Source organism: Symphalangus syndactylus, chromosome 5, assembly GCF_028878055.3.
Source record: "Symphalangus syndactylus isolate Jambi chromosome 5, NHGRI_mSymSyn1-v2.1_pri, whole genome shotgun sequence".
Taxonomy (NCBI): domain Eukaryota; kingdom Metazoa; phylum Chordata; class Mammalia; order Primates; family Hylobatidae; genus Symphalangus; species Symphalangus syndactylus.
This window is the reverse complement of record NC_072427.2, coordinates 53,969,636-53,985,200: the sequence shown is the minus strand read 5'-3', so window position 1 is coordinate 53,985,200 and position 15,565 is coordinate 53,969,636. Positions and strand designations below refer to the sequence as shown.

Below are 15,565 nucleotides of genomic sequence, written 5' to 3'. Positions count from 1 at the left end.
CACGCCATTCTCCTGCCTCAGCCTCCCTTGTAGCTGGGACTACAGGCGCCTGCCACCTCGCCTGGCCAATTTTTTGTATTTTTAGTAGAGACGGGGTTTCACCGTGTTAGCCAGGATGGTCTCGATCTCCTCACCTCGTGATCCGCCCGCCTCGGCCTCCCAAAGTGCTGGGATTACAGGCGTGAGCCACCGCGCCCGGCCGACAAGCATGAAATATTATATTTTATTCTTCATAATTAATAAAATTGATATGAATGAATGTAGTGTTTTTTGAATTAGTAAACAGTACATCTGTGACAATCATTTTAAGAAGATCTTCTTGTGTTTTTTATAAAGTGTGGTTTTCAGAAAGCAAACAAAACACAATTACAAGGTTTAATCTGAGAAAAATAATCCTTGTGCCATGGAGGTATTTACAAAATTGCATTTCATTGTTATGTTTTATTTTCTGATGCATGATGTTCAATTATATCTTTAGGTAATATTTTATATCATAGTTTAAAATTTATAGTAAACTTTAAAAAAAGATGTATCAGGCCGGGCGCGGTGGCTCAAGCCTGTAATCCCAGCACTTTGGGAGGCCGAGGCGGGCGGATCACGAGGTCAGGAGATCGAGACCATCCTGGCTAACACGGTGAAACCCCGTCTCTACTAAAAATACAAAAAATTAGCCGGGTGTGTTGGCGGGCGCCTGTAGTCCCAGCTACTCGGGAGGCTGAGGCAGGAGAATGGCGTGAACCCGGGAGCCGGAGCTTGCAGTGAGCCGAGATCGCGCCACTGCACTCCAGCCTGGGCAACAGAGGGAGACTCCGTCTCAAAAAAAAAAAAAAAAAAAAAAAAAAAAAAAAAAAAAAAAAAAAGATGTATCATCAGGTTATTTGAGGTTTTTCACTTTTTTGATCTTGGAAATTATAGGTATAAATTTCCCTCTTACTACTGCTTTTTGCTGTATCCCATAGGTTTTGGTATGTTGTGTTGCTGTTTTCATTTGCTTCAATAAATTTTTCAATTTCTTCTTAATTTCTTTGTTGAAATTGTAAGGATCATTAGAGGCTACTATGAGCAACCATAGGCCAGAAATTAGAAAACTTAGAATATATGGATACATACAGATACAGAAAAATTCATGTTATGAATTTGTTCTTAAATAAGCTTTGGTAATTTGTCTCTTTAAAGAACTTTAAGCTGCCAAATTCGTGAGTATGGAATTGTCCATAATAGTTATCATTTAAATATGGAGGTTCTGTAATGATATTTCCTTTTTTATCAGTCCTTTTTTCTTAGTCTTACTAGTATGTAACAACTTTATTGATCGTTTCAAAGGAACTTTCACTTTGTGAATTTACTATTTACTTTCAATTTCATTTATTTCTTTCATTACCTCTTTTATTCTTTTCAAATTATGTTTTGTTTCTTATTTTTTCATTGACTTTTAAACCTATGTATTTTTCCAATACAAGAATTTAAAGTAATAAGTTACCCTCTCAATTTAACTCTACACCACAAATATGTAGCTGTTATTATCAAAATTTTGTTTATTTTTAATTGGCACGTAATAATTGTGCATATTTATGGGTATATAGTGATGTTTCAATACACATAGTGTATATATTTAATTACCCTGATGAGGTGATGGTAATTAGCATAGCCATCATTACAAGCATTTATCATTTCTTTGTTTTGGGAACATTCAATATCCTTTGCTGTTTGAAACTATATAATATATTATTGTTAACTATTGTCATACCATAGTGGTATAGAGCATTAGAACTTATTCCTCCTATCTAGCTTTAATTTTGAATCTTTTAACAAATCTCTTCCTATCCCTCCCTTCCTCTTATACTTTCCAGCCTCTAGCATCCTCTGTTTTAACTTCTTTTTTTTTTTTTTTTTTTTTTTTTTTTTGAGACGGAGTCTCGCTCTGTCGCCCAGGCTGGAGTGCAGTGGCGCAATCTCGGCTCACTGCAAGCTCTGCCTCCCGGGTTCACGCCATTCTCCTGCCTCAGCCTCTCCGAGTAGCTGGGACTACAGGCACCTGCCACCACGCCCGGCTAATTTTTTTTTTTGTATTTTTAGTAGAGACGGGGTTTCACCGTGGTCTCGATCTCCTGACCTCATGATCCGCCTGCCTCGGCCTCCCAAAGTGCTGGGATTACAAGCGTGAGCCACCGCGCCCGGCCCTCTGTTTTAACTTCTATAAGATCAAAATATTTTAGCTTCCACATATGAGTGAGAAGCTGTAATGTTTAACTTTCTTTTCTTGGCTCATTTAACTCAGATAATAGCCTCCATTTCTATGCATGTTGCTGTGAAGGACAGGATTTCCTTCTCTTTTATGGCCAAATAGTACTTCATTGTGTATATCCTTTTTCCATCTCCTCCCTTCCCCTGCCCTCCCCTTCCTTTCCCTGCTTGAGATGGAGTCTTGCTCTGGAGTGCAATGGTGTGACCTTGGCTCACTGTAACCTCTGCCTCCTGGATTCAAGTGATTCTTCCACCTCAGCCTCCCGAGTAGCTGGACATGCCACCATGCCCAGCTAATTTTTATATTTTTAGTAGAGATGGGGTTTCACCATGTTGGCCAGGCTAGTCTTGAACTCCTGACCTCCAGTGATCCACCCATCTCGGCCTTCCAAAGTGCTGGGATTGCAGGCGTGAGCCACCGTGCCCGGCCTATATACCACATTTTCTTTAACCATTCATCTGTTGTTGGACCCTTAGGTTGATTCCATATCTTGGCTACTGTGAATAGTGCTGCAATAAACATCTTGGTGCAGATGTTTATTCAATATAGTGTTTTCCTTATTTTAAATTTTTTCTAAATTATCTTTTGATTTATGAACTATGAGTTAAATAGTGTTTCATGTTATTTACAACTATTTGGGGGTTTCCTAGGAATCTCTTATGTCATCGATTTCAAATTAAATTTTATTGTGATCAGAGAATATATTCTATAAAATCTAAAACTTAAATTCATTTAAACTTACTCTTTGATTCAGCATTTGGCCTATGTTGGTGATGCTTTCAATACACAAGAAAACAATGTATATTCAGCATTTTAAGTGTAGTTTTTATAAATGTCAATAAGATCAAGGTGATTTATAATGAAGTTGAAATGTTCTATAGCCATACGAATGGTTTGTCTTCCTGTTCTATCAGTGATGAACAGAGGGATGTTATAATCTTTAATTATTACTGTCATTTATCCATTTCTCCCTTCAATTCTGCTTTTTCCTTCATGAATTATGAGGCTTTATTATTAAGTCGGTGTCCCTTTCATAATTATGAAATGGGGGCATTTCATAATTATGAAATAACCAATTTATCAGAGGACAATTCCTGATATTATTGTCCTCTGATGAACTGGTTATTTCATAATTATGAAATGCCCCCATTTTCTCTTATAACGCACCCTCTTTTCCAGTCTACATTGCATTTTGCTAATATAGCCACACAAGCTTCCTAATACTTGCTGTGTATATGGTTTACCTTTTCCTATAGGTTTAGTTTTCACCTCTCTGTGTCTTTATGTTTAATATATGTTTCTGGTAGACAACATTAGTTGGGTCTTGTTCTTTTGTCTAATATGACAATCTCTACCTTGTAGTTGGATAATTTAGTTCATAAATATGTTAAATGAAAAGTGTTGCCACTTTTAAAAACTGTACAATCTGTTTCTTGTTTCTCTTCTCGTATTTTTGTTTAATTGTATTTTAAGTATTCATTTTAAATTGCATAGATGTTAGTTGCAATGCTTTTGTATTGAGTTATTTGTATTACAATAATCATCAATTTATACTTAACTAATCTAAATTTTACTTAGAGGTAATTTTTTACAACTTCATATATAATGTAAAAAACTGATGACATCCTTTTTCTATTTTTACATTCTCTCCAGTGATTGATAGTGTTGCCTACTTTGTCAAATCAAAACAAGGCAACATTTTCCTAAAAAGTGATCTGTGCTCCACCTATCCTATTCATTTGCACAGAGGACTTCTGGGGCAGAAAACTATTCTGCATGATACTATACTGGTATATGAATTTGCCCAAACTCATAGAATATATGACAGCAAGCGTGAACCCTAATATAAACTATGGACCTTGGTGACAAGGATGTGCCAATGCAGGTTCATCAGCGGTAAGTAATGTGCCACTCCAGAGGAGAATGACAGCAAGGGGTCAGGCTGTGCATGTGTGGACACAATGATGTATGAGAAATCTTTGTATCTTTCTTTCAATTTTGCTGTGAACTTACAACTGCCCTAAAAATAAAGTCTATTTAAAAAACGCAAAACAACAACAAAAACTGGTGACAGTAACATTTCCTTTATTCCCCGTCTTTTGTGATTTTTTTAGTATAAGTTTTTCTATGCACATCATAAACCCCACAATAAAATGATATCTTTTTCAATTTAGTCAGTTTCCCTTCAATGAAATTGACAGATAAAAAAAGTATTTCCTGTTACTTATATACTTATCATTTCTATGCTTTTCATTTCCTCTAATTTGAAGTTTAGATTTGATGTTATTTCCCTTCAGGCCAAAAAAGTCTCTTAGCATGTTTTGTAGTACAGATTTGCTGGTGACAAATTAGCCCATTTAATTTTTCTGAAAATGTCTTAATTTTACTTTCAACTTTGAAAGATACTTTAACAATATATAGAAACGAACCTGATGCTCTGTCATCTCCAAATACTTTAGTAGAGTGATTCTCAACCAGGAGGAGTTTTGCCCTCCAGGAAACATCTGATAATATCTCAAGATATTTTTAGTTATTAGCCTGGGGAAAGGTGTGAGGAAGATGCTACTGTCATTTAGTTATTAAAGGCAAACCAAGTTGCTAAACATCCTACAATTCACAGGAACTGCCCACAACAAAGAATTATATGGCCCAAATGTCAAAAGCGATAGTGCCAAAGTTGAAAAACCCTGCTTTCATATATATTTTCTACAAACACAATTGTGTCTATATATGTATATACATATATATAATTCTATATATTACAAATCTATTACAGTAATATGTGTGCCCCCACACACACACGCAATACATGCACAGTACAACGAACAAAACCAGAAAATTAATATTAATATATTGCTACATCTAATTCTCAAGCCCCCATTAAAATTTCACCAATAGTCAGCCGGGCACGGTGGCTCACGCCTGTAATCCCAGCACTTTGGGAGGCCGAGGCGGATGGATCACGAGGTCAGGCGATCAAGACCATCTTGGCTAACACGGTAAAACTCCGTCTTTACTAAAAATTCAAAAAAAAAAAAATTAGCTGGGCGTGGTGGTGGGTGCCTGTAGTCCCAGCTACTCGGGAGGCTGAGGCAGGAGAATGGCATGAACCCAGGAGGCAGAGCTTGCAGTGAGCACAGATCGCGCCACTGCACTCCCGCCTGGGTGACAGCGAGAGACTCCGTCTCAAAAAAAAAAAAATTCACCAATAGTCCCAATAATGTTTCATAGCAAAAGGATCAAGTTCAGAATCATGCATTGCTTTTCATTGTCATGTCTTTTTAATGTCCTTGTATCAAGAATAGATCTTTAGACCTAACTTGACCAAGATTTCTGGCCCATATTTTCTTCTTTTATTCCTTTGCTTTGCCTCTCCTTCTTTTTCACCTTTCCTTTCTCCTTCGCTTTCCCCTTCTTTTTTCTCTTCCCTCTCCCCTTCCCTTCTCCTTCCCCTTCCTTCTCCTTCCCCCTCCCCTTCCTTCTCCTTCCCCCTCCCCTTCCTTCTCCTTCCCCCTCCCCTTCCTTCTCCTTCCCCCTCCCCTTCCTTCTCCTTCCCCCTCCCCTTCCTTCTCCTTCCCCCTCCCCTTCCTTCTCCTTCCCCCTCCCCTTCCTTCTCCTTCCTCCTCCCCTTCCTTCTCCTTTCCCCTTTCCCTTACTTTTTCCTTTTCCCTTCCTTCTTTTTTGAATGGCTCCCTTTAGGTTTTCTGAGGTTTCCTTGTGACTAGAGTCAGGCAATGCATTTTGGCAAGAATATCACAGAATTGATGCTGCACTTTTTTCATTGCATCCTATCAGGTGGTACATGATTTCAGTTTGTCTCCTTACTGACAATGCTTATTTTGACAGGTTGATCATGGTGGTATATTTTAGGCTTCTATCTTGTTATTCTCTATTTCTAGATTCTGTTACTTTATGTTGCTTTTCCTAAAGGGTAATAGGAATTTTATCTGTTTCTTTATTTTGTTTTTGTGTATTCCCCTAAATATTTTTATTCCTTACTATATATACTTTTAGTACATAGTACCTAGTGCAAAACACTAATATATGTTGAACACCAACATTTGTTGAACAAAGGTCTGCAACTGAATCTGTCCTGCTACCACAAAATCATATATATATGTTTTTTTTTCCTATAGGGATACCATCAACTATGTAGTTGTCTAAGCCAAGACGTCCTGCTGGGACTGATTTAAAGCCCATGCATCCTCATTATCCAGAGCCTGTGTTGCTCATCTAGAGCTATAGTCAGGGTAACCACTCCTTCTGGTTAATATCTAAGAGGAAGAATCATGCAGCAAGGAGATAACTGTGAGGGAATAAAAATGGCACAAACCCAGCCTGGATTTCTCTCTCCCCTTTTAAAGATTAATGAATGAAAAAAATTCATCATTAGATGTAGTTAGTTTCTATTACATAAAAAGGAAGCTGATGGGCCGGGCGCGGTGGCTCACGCCTGTAATCCCAGCACTTTGGGAGGCCGAGGCGGGCGGATCACGAGGTCAGGAGATCGAGACCATCCTGGCTAACACAGTGAAACCCCATCTCTACTAAAAATACAAAAAATTAGCCGGGCGAGGTGGCAGGCGCCTGTAGTCCCAGCTACGCGGGAGGCTGAGGCAGGAGAATGGCGTGAACCCCGGGGGGCGGAGCCTGCAGTGAGCCGAGATCGCGCCACTGCACTCCAGCGTGGGTGAAAGAGCAAGACTCCGTCTCAAAAAAAAAAAAAAAAAAAAAAGGAAGCTGATGAAATATATAACTGAGTTATATACCCACATCCAATTGGTTCTATTTCTCTGGAGAACTCTATTAAAGAAGTCATTGAGTATTGTTTACATGTACACTGACAAATATGTCTAAAGGTTATGTCTAAACACATAAATTTATATCAATGATTATATTTAGTTCATTCTTATTACACTTGATTCTAATTCTTATGAAGTTGATGTTTGGTAGAATTAATGATAAAAGGAGATTCTGTCCCCTATTGAAGTGTTTGTGTAGTTACATGCCAGAGTTTTGGAGATTAAGGAAAAGGTTGAGGTTAAATAATTTTACGGGCAAACTCAATGCTTGAATGTAAGATAGTACTTTACTTTGAAAGATTTGGAGGATTTTTACTTTTGCTAGTTATTGATACATTCGCATGTAAATAAGGTTTACTTAGGTAAGCTCAAGGAAATCATGCTTTTTCTCAGGCTTATTTTAAATCTGAATATTTTTACTGTCTTTGCTTTTACAAGAAAATACTCATCATTGTATTTTTTGTCTTAATTTTCAAAGTCAAATGTTAATTGTCTTTGTGGGATTACTTTGGCAAATATGGGAGATCCCCAAACAAATTTTAAACAGTTTTTTCGGCCGGGCGCGGTGGCTCACACCTATAATCCCAGCACTTTGGGAGGCTGAGACGGGCGGATCACGAGGTCAGGAGATCGAGACCATCCTGGCTAACACGGTGAAACCCCATCTCTACTAAAAATACAACAAAATTAGCCAGGCGTGGTGGCGGGCACCTCTAGTCCCAGCTACTCCGGAGGCTGAGGCAGGAGAATGGCGTGAACCCCGGAGGCGGAGCTGCAGTGAGCCGAGATCGCCCACTGCACTCCAGCCTGGGCGACAGAGCAAGACTCTGTCTCAAAAAAAAAAAAAAAAAAAAGTTGTTTCTGTTCTCCTTTGTTTTCTACTTTCTCTTAAATAGAAATATATTTCTTGTACAAATAAATACCATGAATTTAAAAAATAATAAATTATGATTTTCTTTCTGGAGGATCAGTTCTCCTAGACATTGATTTAGCTAATGCCAGCTATTTGGTATAAAAATCTGTATCAGTGGAGAGGTGAAAAAGAGCTAAAGGAAGAATAAGAAAGACAACAGCATCTTTAAGAAGTTCCTCTTTTTTTTGGAGTCTTGCTTTGCTCCCCAGGCTGGAATGCAGTGTGGCACGATTTCTGCTCACTGCAAACTCCGCCTCCCGGGTTCACGCCATTCTCCTGCCTCAGCCTCCGGAGTAGCTGGGACTACAGGCGCCCACCACTACGCCCGGCTAATTTTTTGTATTTTTAGTAGAGACGGGTTTTCACCGTGTTAGCCAGGATGGTCTCGAACTACTGACCTCGTGATCCACCCGCCTCGGCCTCCCAAAGTACTGGGATTACAGGCATGAGCCACCGCGCCCAGCCAAGAAGCTTCTCTTAAAAGGAATCACTTCTTGTTTTCTTACAAGTTATAACCTCACTACACTAAAGTCACATTTTTTAATAACTTACGAATTTTCCGAAACTTCAAATACCCTATGGCCCCATGGCAAAACATCAGATGACATTTGCCCCTAATTTAAACCATTTTTCTTATACTCTCTCCTCATTTCTTTTTCTCTCTTCCTATTTCTCTTTTTCTCTCTGTTTCTTCCTACCTCCCTTTGTGACTTTGTCTCCTCATCCCATCCCCGTGCTACTTAGATGCCACATCAATTTGACTAGCCTCAAATTTACAATGAATACTTTTTAAATTCATGCTTCTGAAACTTTTAAAGGATGAAGAGGCATAAATGTTTCAAATAATAATTTGCTTGATGGCTGAAATGAATGGCATTTCTCAAAAAGGCCAAGGGACTGAATACAGAAATTTAAACAATAACTTTCTGTTAGTGATATGGTTTGGATGTTTTGTCCCCTCCAAATCTCATGTTGAAATGTGACCTCCAGTGTTGGAGGTGGACCTAGTACAAGGTGTTTATTTCCCAAGGGTGGATCGCCATGAATGGTTTTGTGCTGTCCTGGTAATGAGTGAGTTCTTGCTCCATGAATTCACAAGAGATCTTGTTGTTTAAAAGAGCCTGGCATCTCCCTTGCTCCCTCTCTCCCCGTGTAATATGCCAGCTCCCCCTTTGCCTTAAGCCATGATTGTCAGCTTCCTGGGCCTCAGCAGAAGCTCAGCAGATACTGGTGCCGTGTTTGTACAGCCAGCAAGCCATCAGCCAAATACTCCTCTTTTCTTTATAAATTACCCAGTCTCAGGTATCCCTTTATAGCATTGAGATGGACTAATATAGTCAGTTTTGACAATATGAACCTTTCATATTAAAATTTAATTTCTAAATTCACTCATTTACTGTGGTTGGTTTATAGCTTTTCTCTAATAATGAATTTTACATGTGACTTTCAATGTGCTTTAAAAATTGATTCACTTTTTACCTCTACTTTTGGAAACTACCAGCTTCCACTGTTGAGGTAAAAGTATCATCATTGAGGCTCTGCTGCTGAGGTAGCTGTTGTCTGATTTCTCTTCAGTTCTACTGCTGTCCCAGTGGAAAAAGGGAATCTTCACAACTTACATGACATGTTTGCTGTCATGTCAAATCTTCCACACCTGCTGTAGAAAAGAGAGTAAAGTGGCAGTTCAGGGCAGTTTACCAATTTAGAAATGGTGTCCACTCAGTATTTTCCTCTGTGTCACTTACTAAAACATATAAAAGAAATCATGGACATTAAAAGAGAGAGAGGTTTAATGTGATATTTTAATTCTAACAAAGATTTATAGGCACGTGAATCCTCAAAAGCAAATACCCCCTTAGTGTTTTTCATATCACACATATCACATCAGACACATCACACAGAGAAAAAACATTATCATTTGCTCTCTTTTTTTCTATATAAATAACTCTTTTTTTAAATATGATTTTCAATTCTGGGATACATGCGCGGAACGTGCGGGTTTGTTATATAGGTATACATGTGCCATGGTGGTTTCTTATTTGTGTTTTCATCTTATGGCTTTGGCTAGAACTAGATAATAAAAGTATGCATCAGTTTAAGATAGCTATTTTTAGTCATGGTAAGGACATATCTATAACTACGTTGTTAAATTTTATCAGTCATGGATGTTAAATATCATTAAATAGATATCTGAAATTGGGCTGCTATACCTGAATACCATAGACTTGGTGGCTTATAAACAACAGAAAGGAATTTCTCACAATTCTGAGGTCTGGGAAATCTAAGACCAAGGTACTAACCAATTTGGTGTCTGGGAAAAACCTGTGTTCAAAGAAGGCAGCCCTTTCTCTACAACCTCAGTTGGGGAAGGAGCAAGGGAGTTCCAGAGGGCTGCTTTAGAAGGGTGCTAAACCCATTAATGAGGGTTCCTCTCTCATGACTTAATTACTTCCCAAAAGCCCCACCTTCAAAAACCCTGACACTGGCGGTTAAAATTTCAACATATGAATTTGAGAGGGATATAAACATTTAGTCTGTAGCAGTAAATGTAAAATATAAAGTAAATAAACAGCTTTATTGTTGTGTTGCTTTATATTAATATATATTTCCTAGTATTACATCTTTGTATGCCAAATCACTGGGGTGGGTGATTTCTTAGTAAGTGTAGAATTCAGTTCCTTTTTCTTTCAGTTAAGAATATTTTAACTATGTTTATAAGAGATATTGTTTAGTAATTTTATTCTTTTTATATTAACTTCATCAAGAGTCGGTAATAGTTATATTTGCTTTGTAAGATGAACTGAAAGGAAGCCACTTTTTATAAATTTATCCCTATTTCATAGTTTGGGGTCCATTTTATAAGATTTTTTAAACAGATGCTTATTAAAAGCACTGGTTATAGGGACTATAATAAAAATTTTTTAAATAATGTTTTACATTTCTTGCAAAAATTGATACATGCAACCTATTTACTATTTTTAAAATTAAATTAAGATTCATTTAAGCAGTATGTGTTTATTTTAGTGAAGCATATATTTAATTTTCTAAGATAGTATTTTTGTCTTTAAAACAATTGCTGCATTTTTTTGTTTTTTTCACTTTAAATTTTATATTTTCTCAGTTTTTGTTTTATCACATTTGCCCTATTTTTCTGTATTATGGGTTATTTGTTAAAGAATGAACTCGTGTATGTTTATAAATTGTTAGCTTTTATTTATAATTTATTGCCTTTTAACTTAATATGTAAGTAGTATTCCTTTTAATTTTGCTTGTATGCTTTGCTGTACCATTTTGAAATTCTTGAGTTAAATGCTTAACTATTTTTTATTTATAAAGTTTAAATATTAAATTAAATATGTCCCATCAGTTTAGTCATTTTAATATTCTCACTCATCAGACATTTTTTGGGAATACCATATGCCTTTTAGTTTCAAGAAAATGAAAATTACTTTTTATATGTTTATACTCAAAGCTTGGATAGAGATAAGTCTCCACTTTCTTAAGTTGGGGAAAAAGTGATTTCTTCCAGGCTATAGTCAAAAGAGATACAATTATAGTAACTTTTTGTGTTTGTTTGGGTTGTTTTTGTTTGTTTGTTTGTTTGTTTGAGATGGAGTTTGGATCTTGTTGCCCAGGCTGGAGTGTAGTGGCATGATCTCGGCTCACTGCAACCTCCGCCTCCTGGGTTCAAGCAATTCTCCTGCCTCAGTCTCTCCAGTAGCTGGGATTACAGGCGCCTGCCACCACACTGGGATAATTTTTGTGTTTTTAGTAGAGATGGGTTTTTGCCATGTTGGCCAGGCTGGTCTGGAACTCCTGACCTCAGGTGATCTTCCCACCTCGGCCTCCCAAAGTGCTGGGATTACAGGTGTGAGCCACTGCACCTGGCCTATAGTAACTTTTTTAAATAGGTTGTGGTGGACAAAAGTTCACAGAAATAATAAACAGAAAAATCCTTTTATTAACACTTTATATTTTATTCTCTAAACAAAAGGTTTCTCATTTTTTAAATTTAAATCATGATGGCCTGTAACAGATGAAGCATCTAAAAACGGAAATAAATATATAATTTTTAACATAAAATATTTTAACATATTTTTAGCACAAAACTGTTTAAGTTTCTAATTTGTACCTTTTTATTACCTTCCATATACTCTCTTGATACATTACCCATTAGGTTAATTATTAACATACACTCAAGTCAAGATCTTTTATTGTGTGAGGTCATCAGTCAATGATAACAGACATATTGATGAATTAGTCTCATCAGAAATTGAGCAACATTTTCATTCAAGATGATACATGGGCCTTTAAAACATATTCAGTAATATTGAGTCTCAGTCTTCTCCTGCTATTTTCTGAATGTGCATTTAGACCTTTATACATCTACCCATCTACCCACCCATTTATTAAATTTTCAGCATTTACTTTCTACTCCAAGGACCAGAACCATGTTTGTCTTGTTCATTGCTGTACTCCTATTGCAAGGACCTAGAACATAGTAGGAGCTCATTAAACTCTGAGGATTCAAAATAAGTGAACAGAGGTTGTAGCAGGAAGAATTCTAAGATAGCCCCTATGACCTTCATTTCCTCATGTTACTCTGTTGATACCTCACACTGCAAAGGAGTCTTGCAGATGTCACTAAGGCTAATAATCCTCAGCCTTAAGACAGGGAGAGTATCTGGGTAAACCTAATCTAATCACACAGAAACTTAAAAATCAGGGAGTTTTCTACAACTGAGAGTAGAATGGGAAGTCAGAGAGTTTCAAAGTACAAGAAGCATTTATAGCACCCTTACTGACTTTGAAGATGCTTTGCGTCTTCTTCTGAGTTCAGTTTGAGATTATCTTTCTAATAACTGATTAGATTTTATTTTTGTAAAAAAAGAAATAAAGGAATCTATTTTTAAATACTCTGAGGAGGGTGATACTAGGGGGTGCTGGTTGTCCTGTTTTAACTTTGTCTTAATTTCTAATGTAATTAAATTTTGAGTAGGTAATCTGACCTGTGTGGTTTTTATTTTAAAAAAATATTGAGGTTTTATATAATCTGTTTTTAAATTTTTCAATAGAAACTTGAAAAAATACTGTTTCACATATTCTTGTATATATATATTAGAAATCTTATACATTATAATGCTCAAATTTCATCCTTTAATACGTCATAACAGAGAGACACAGTGATTTCACAATTAAATGTGGCATTCATTTGGTGTTTTGCTTTTGATATTAAATATTATTTTCCATGTGATACCTTTTCCCTTAAATTCTACTTTATGTGAAATCAATGTTATAAATAGTCTTTGATTTTTACTTTATTAATCTTTGTACATGTTAATATTGTTAAACTTGCAGGAACAGTTTGTACACTTCCTGGAAATAGAATAGAGTAATAGAGTTTGATTATTTGTTTTGTTTTCAGCCGAGGTTTTTTTTTTTTTTTTTTTGGTAATTTCAGTCAGAGTCTTTCTTTTAAGTAGTTAGTGGTATAATTCACCTTTGTTTATCATAGCTGATTTTTTCTTTTAACTTTTGTGAACTTGCTTATTACAGAACCTAAATCTCCAACTCTAGGCGACAATATTAGTTATAAGTTACAATTTTACATTTAAGTTTAATATGGTCTCTCATGAAAAAAAGGCTGGGAGAGGTTAGAGATGACTTATTCACTCTCATTTCCTCGTAAATACTACCCTTTATTCTCATTTAAAGTCTTAAACCCTGGCCTAGTAGCTCCAGCCTAGAAAAAAGAAAACACAGAAGTAAGCAAAACGACTGAAGTTGCTGAGTACGTTTTAAAATTTGGTTACTAGCCTTCATACTCATTTTGCCAACCAATCAACATAAAAACCTACTCAATCGAGCGTAACTACTGCTTCGACAGGCAGCTTACTGGAATGGAAACTCTCGACTCTGCTATTTCCTCTTACTAAAAAAAGTACTAACCGGGCACATGGCTATACACAGGATTTCTAGAAACAGAACTTAACATGCAGTCCTGTATTAAATGAACTGACAACCTAGGAAAGAAATTAAGGAGGCACAAACACAAAAGTAAACACACAGTTTTGCGCAACTGTATAGAGAGGGAAATAGGATTCCGTGATTTTATAAAACGAAATTAAAACAGCCAGGCTCAAAACGTCACAGCAGACTTCTAAGGCTTGTTTAACTGTCAGTTATGACCCCCGCAGCAGCTGAAGCCACCTTCTAAAACTCACCAAAACAAATGAAACTATTTTAACGAGCTTAATGAATGTGCGTCCCGGATATGGCCAACGAGCCAGGCTTACGTGGGACTGAACGGCAATCCGATTCACGGTGCGTTTCCTCAGTGAGGATTACCAGGAAAAACGCTTCCGACTCAGAAGCGTTTAGGTTGCTTATAGCTTCTTTACAAATATTAGGCCGGTGCAGAAGTTATTGAGGTTTTCGCTACTTATTTGTTTTTTAAAAGATGGTACATATGAGGAAGTAAATCAGGAAAGGAGGATAGTGATTGGTGGCAGTAGAAGTGTCAGTGTTACAGTTACTATTGCTGCTTAAGAAACTACCCCAAATGGCCCCGGGCGCGGTAGCTCACGCCTGTAATCCCAGCACTTTGGGAGGCTGAGACCGGCGGATCACGAGTTCAGGAGATCGAGACCATCCTGCCTAACACGGTGAAACCCCGTCTCTACTAAAAATACAAAAGTTAGCCTGACGTGGCGGTGGGCGCCTGTAGTCCCGGCTACTGGGGAGGCTGAGGCAGGAGAATGGCATGAACCCGGGAGGCGGAGCTTGCAGTGAGCCGAGATTGCGCCACTGCACTCCAGCCTGGGCGACAGAGCGAGACTCCGTCTCAAAGAAAAAAGAAACTACCCCAAATTTAATAAGGTAAAACAACAACCACTTCATTATATCTCATGGATCCTATAAGGTGAGAAATTCCACCAGGATTCATCTGAGTGATTCTTCCTCTCTCACATCTTTAATTAGGGTGACTCAGTGCTAGTCGGCTGGCAAGTCAGTCTGGAAGGTGAAAGGTGCTTTTTTTCTGTCTTATAAATTGGTGGGGTTGTCTGGAAGGCAAGGCTCAGATGGGAGGGACTCTTGATTATAGTGCCTGCACAGGGTAAACTTTTTTTTTTTTTTTTTTTTGAGACGGAGTCTCACTGTCCCGCAGGCTGGAGTGGTGTGGCCCGATCTCGGCTCACTACAAGCTCCGCCTCCCGGGTTCACGCCATTCTCCTGCCTCAGCCTCCCATGTAGCTGGGACTACAGGCACCCGCCACTACGCCTGGCTAATTTTTTTGTATTTTTTTAGTAGAGGCGGGGTTTCACCGTGTTAGCCAGGATAGTCTTGATTTCCTGACCTCGTGATCCGCCCGCCTCGGCCTCTCAAAGTGCTGGGATTACAGGCGTGAGCCACCGTGCCCAGTCGGAACCCTAATTTTAAATAAGCGCCACGCCAGACTTTGATTTTGAACTCCTGATCGGCCAACACCACCTGGCAAAATACTGTCCTGCTTACTACACTTCCAGCTTCCTCCCTCCCCAGGTCCAGCCTTGATCCCGGTGCCACGTTCCGCCCCGCCGCAGTCCCCGCCCCCGGCCCCCCAC

The 15,565-nt window shown here is 38.0% G+C and overlaps 1 long non-coding RNA gene across 1 annotated transcript; it reads right to left on the bottom strand.

Moving 5' to 3' along the window:
• Window positions 1–3,763: 3,763 nt before the first annotated feature.
• On the bottom strand, window positions 3,764–14,470 carry LOC134736706 (uncharacterized). The gene is made up of 3 exons (XR_010120960.1): window positions 14,257–14,470; window positions 9,440–9,617; window positions 3,764–5,261 (listed from the first exon to the last, which is right to left on the bottom strand). It is a non-coding gene; the product is annotated as an uncharacterized lncRNA (long non-coding RNA).
• Between the last annotated feature and the right edge of the window lie 1,095 nt (window positions 14,471–15,565).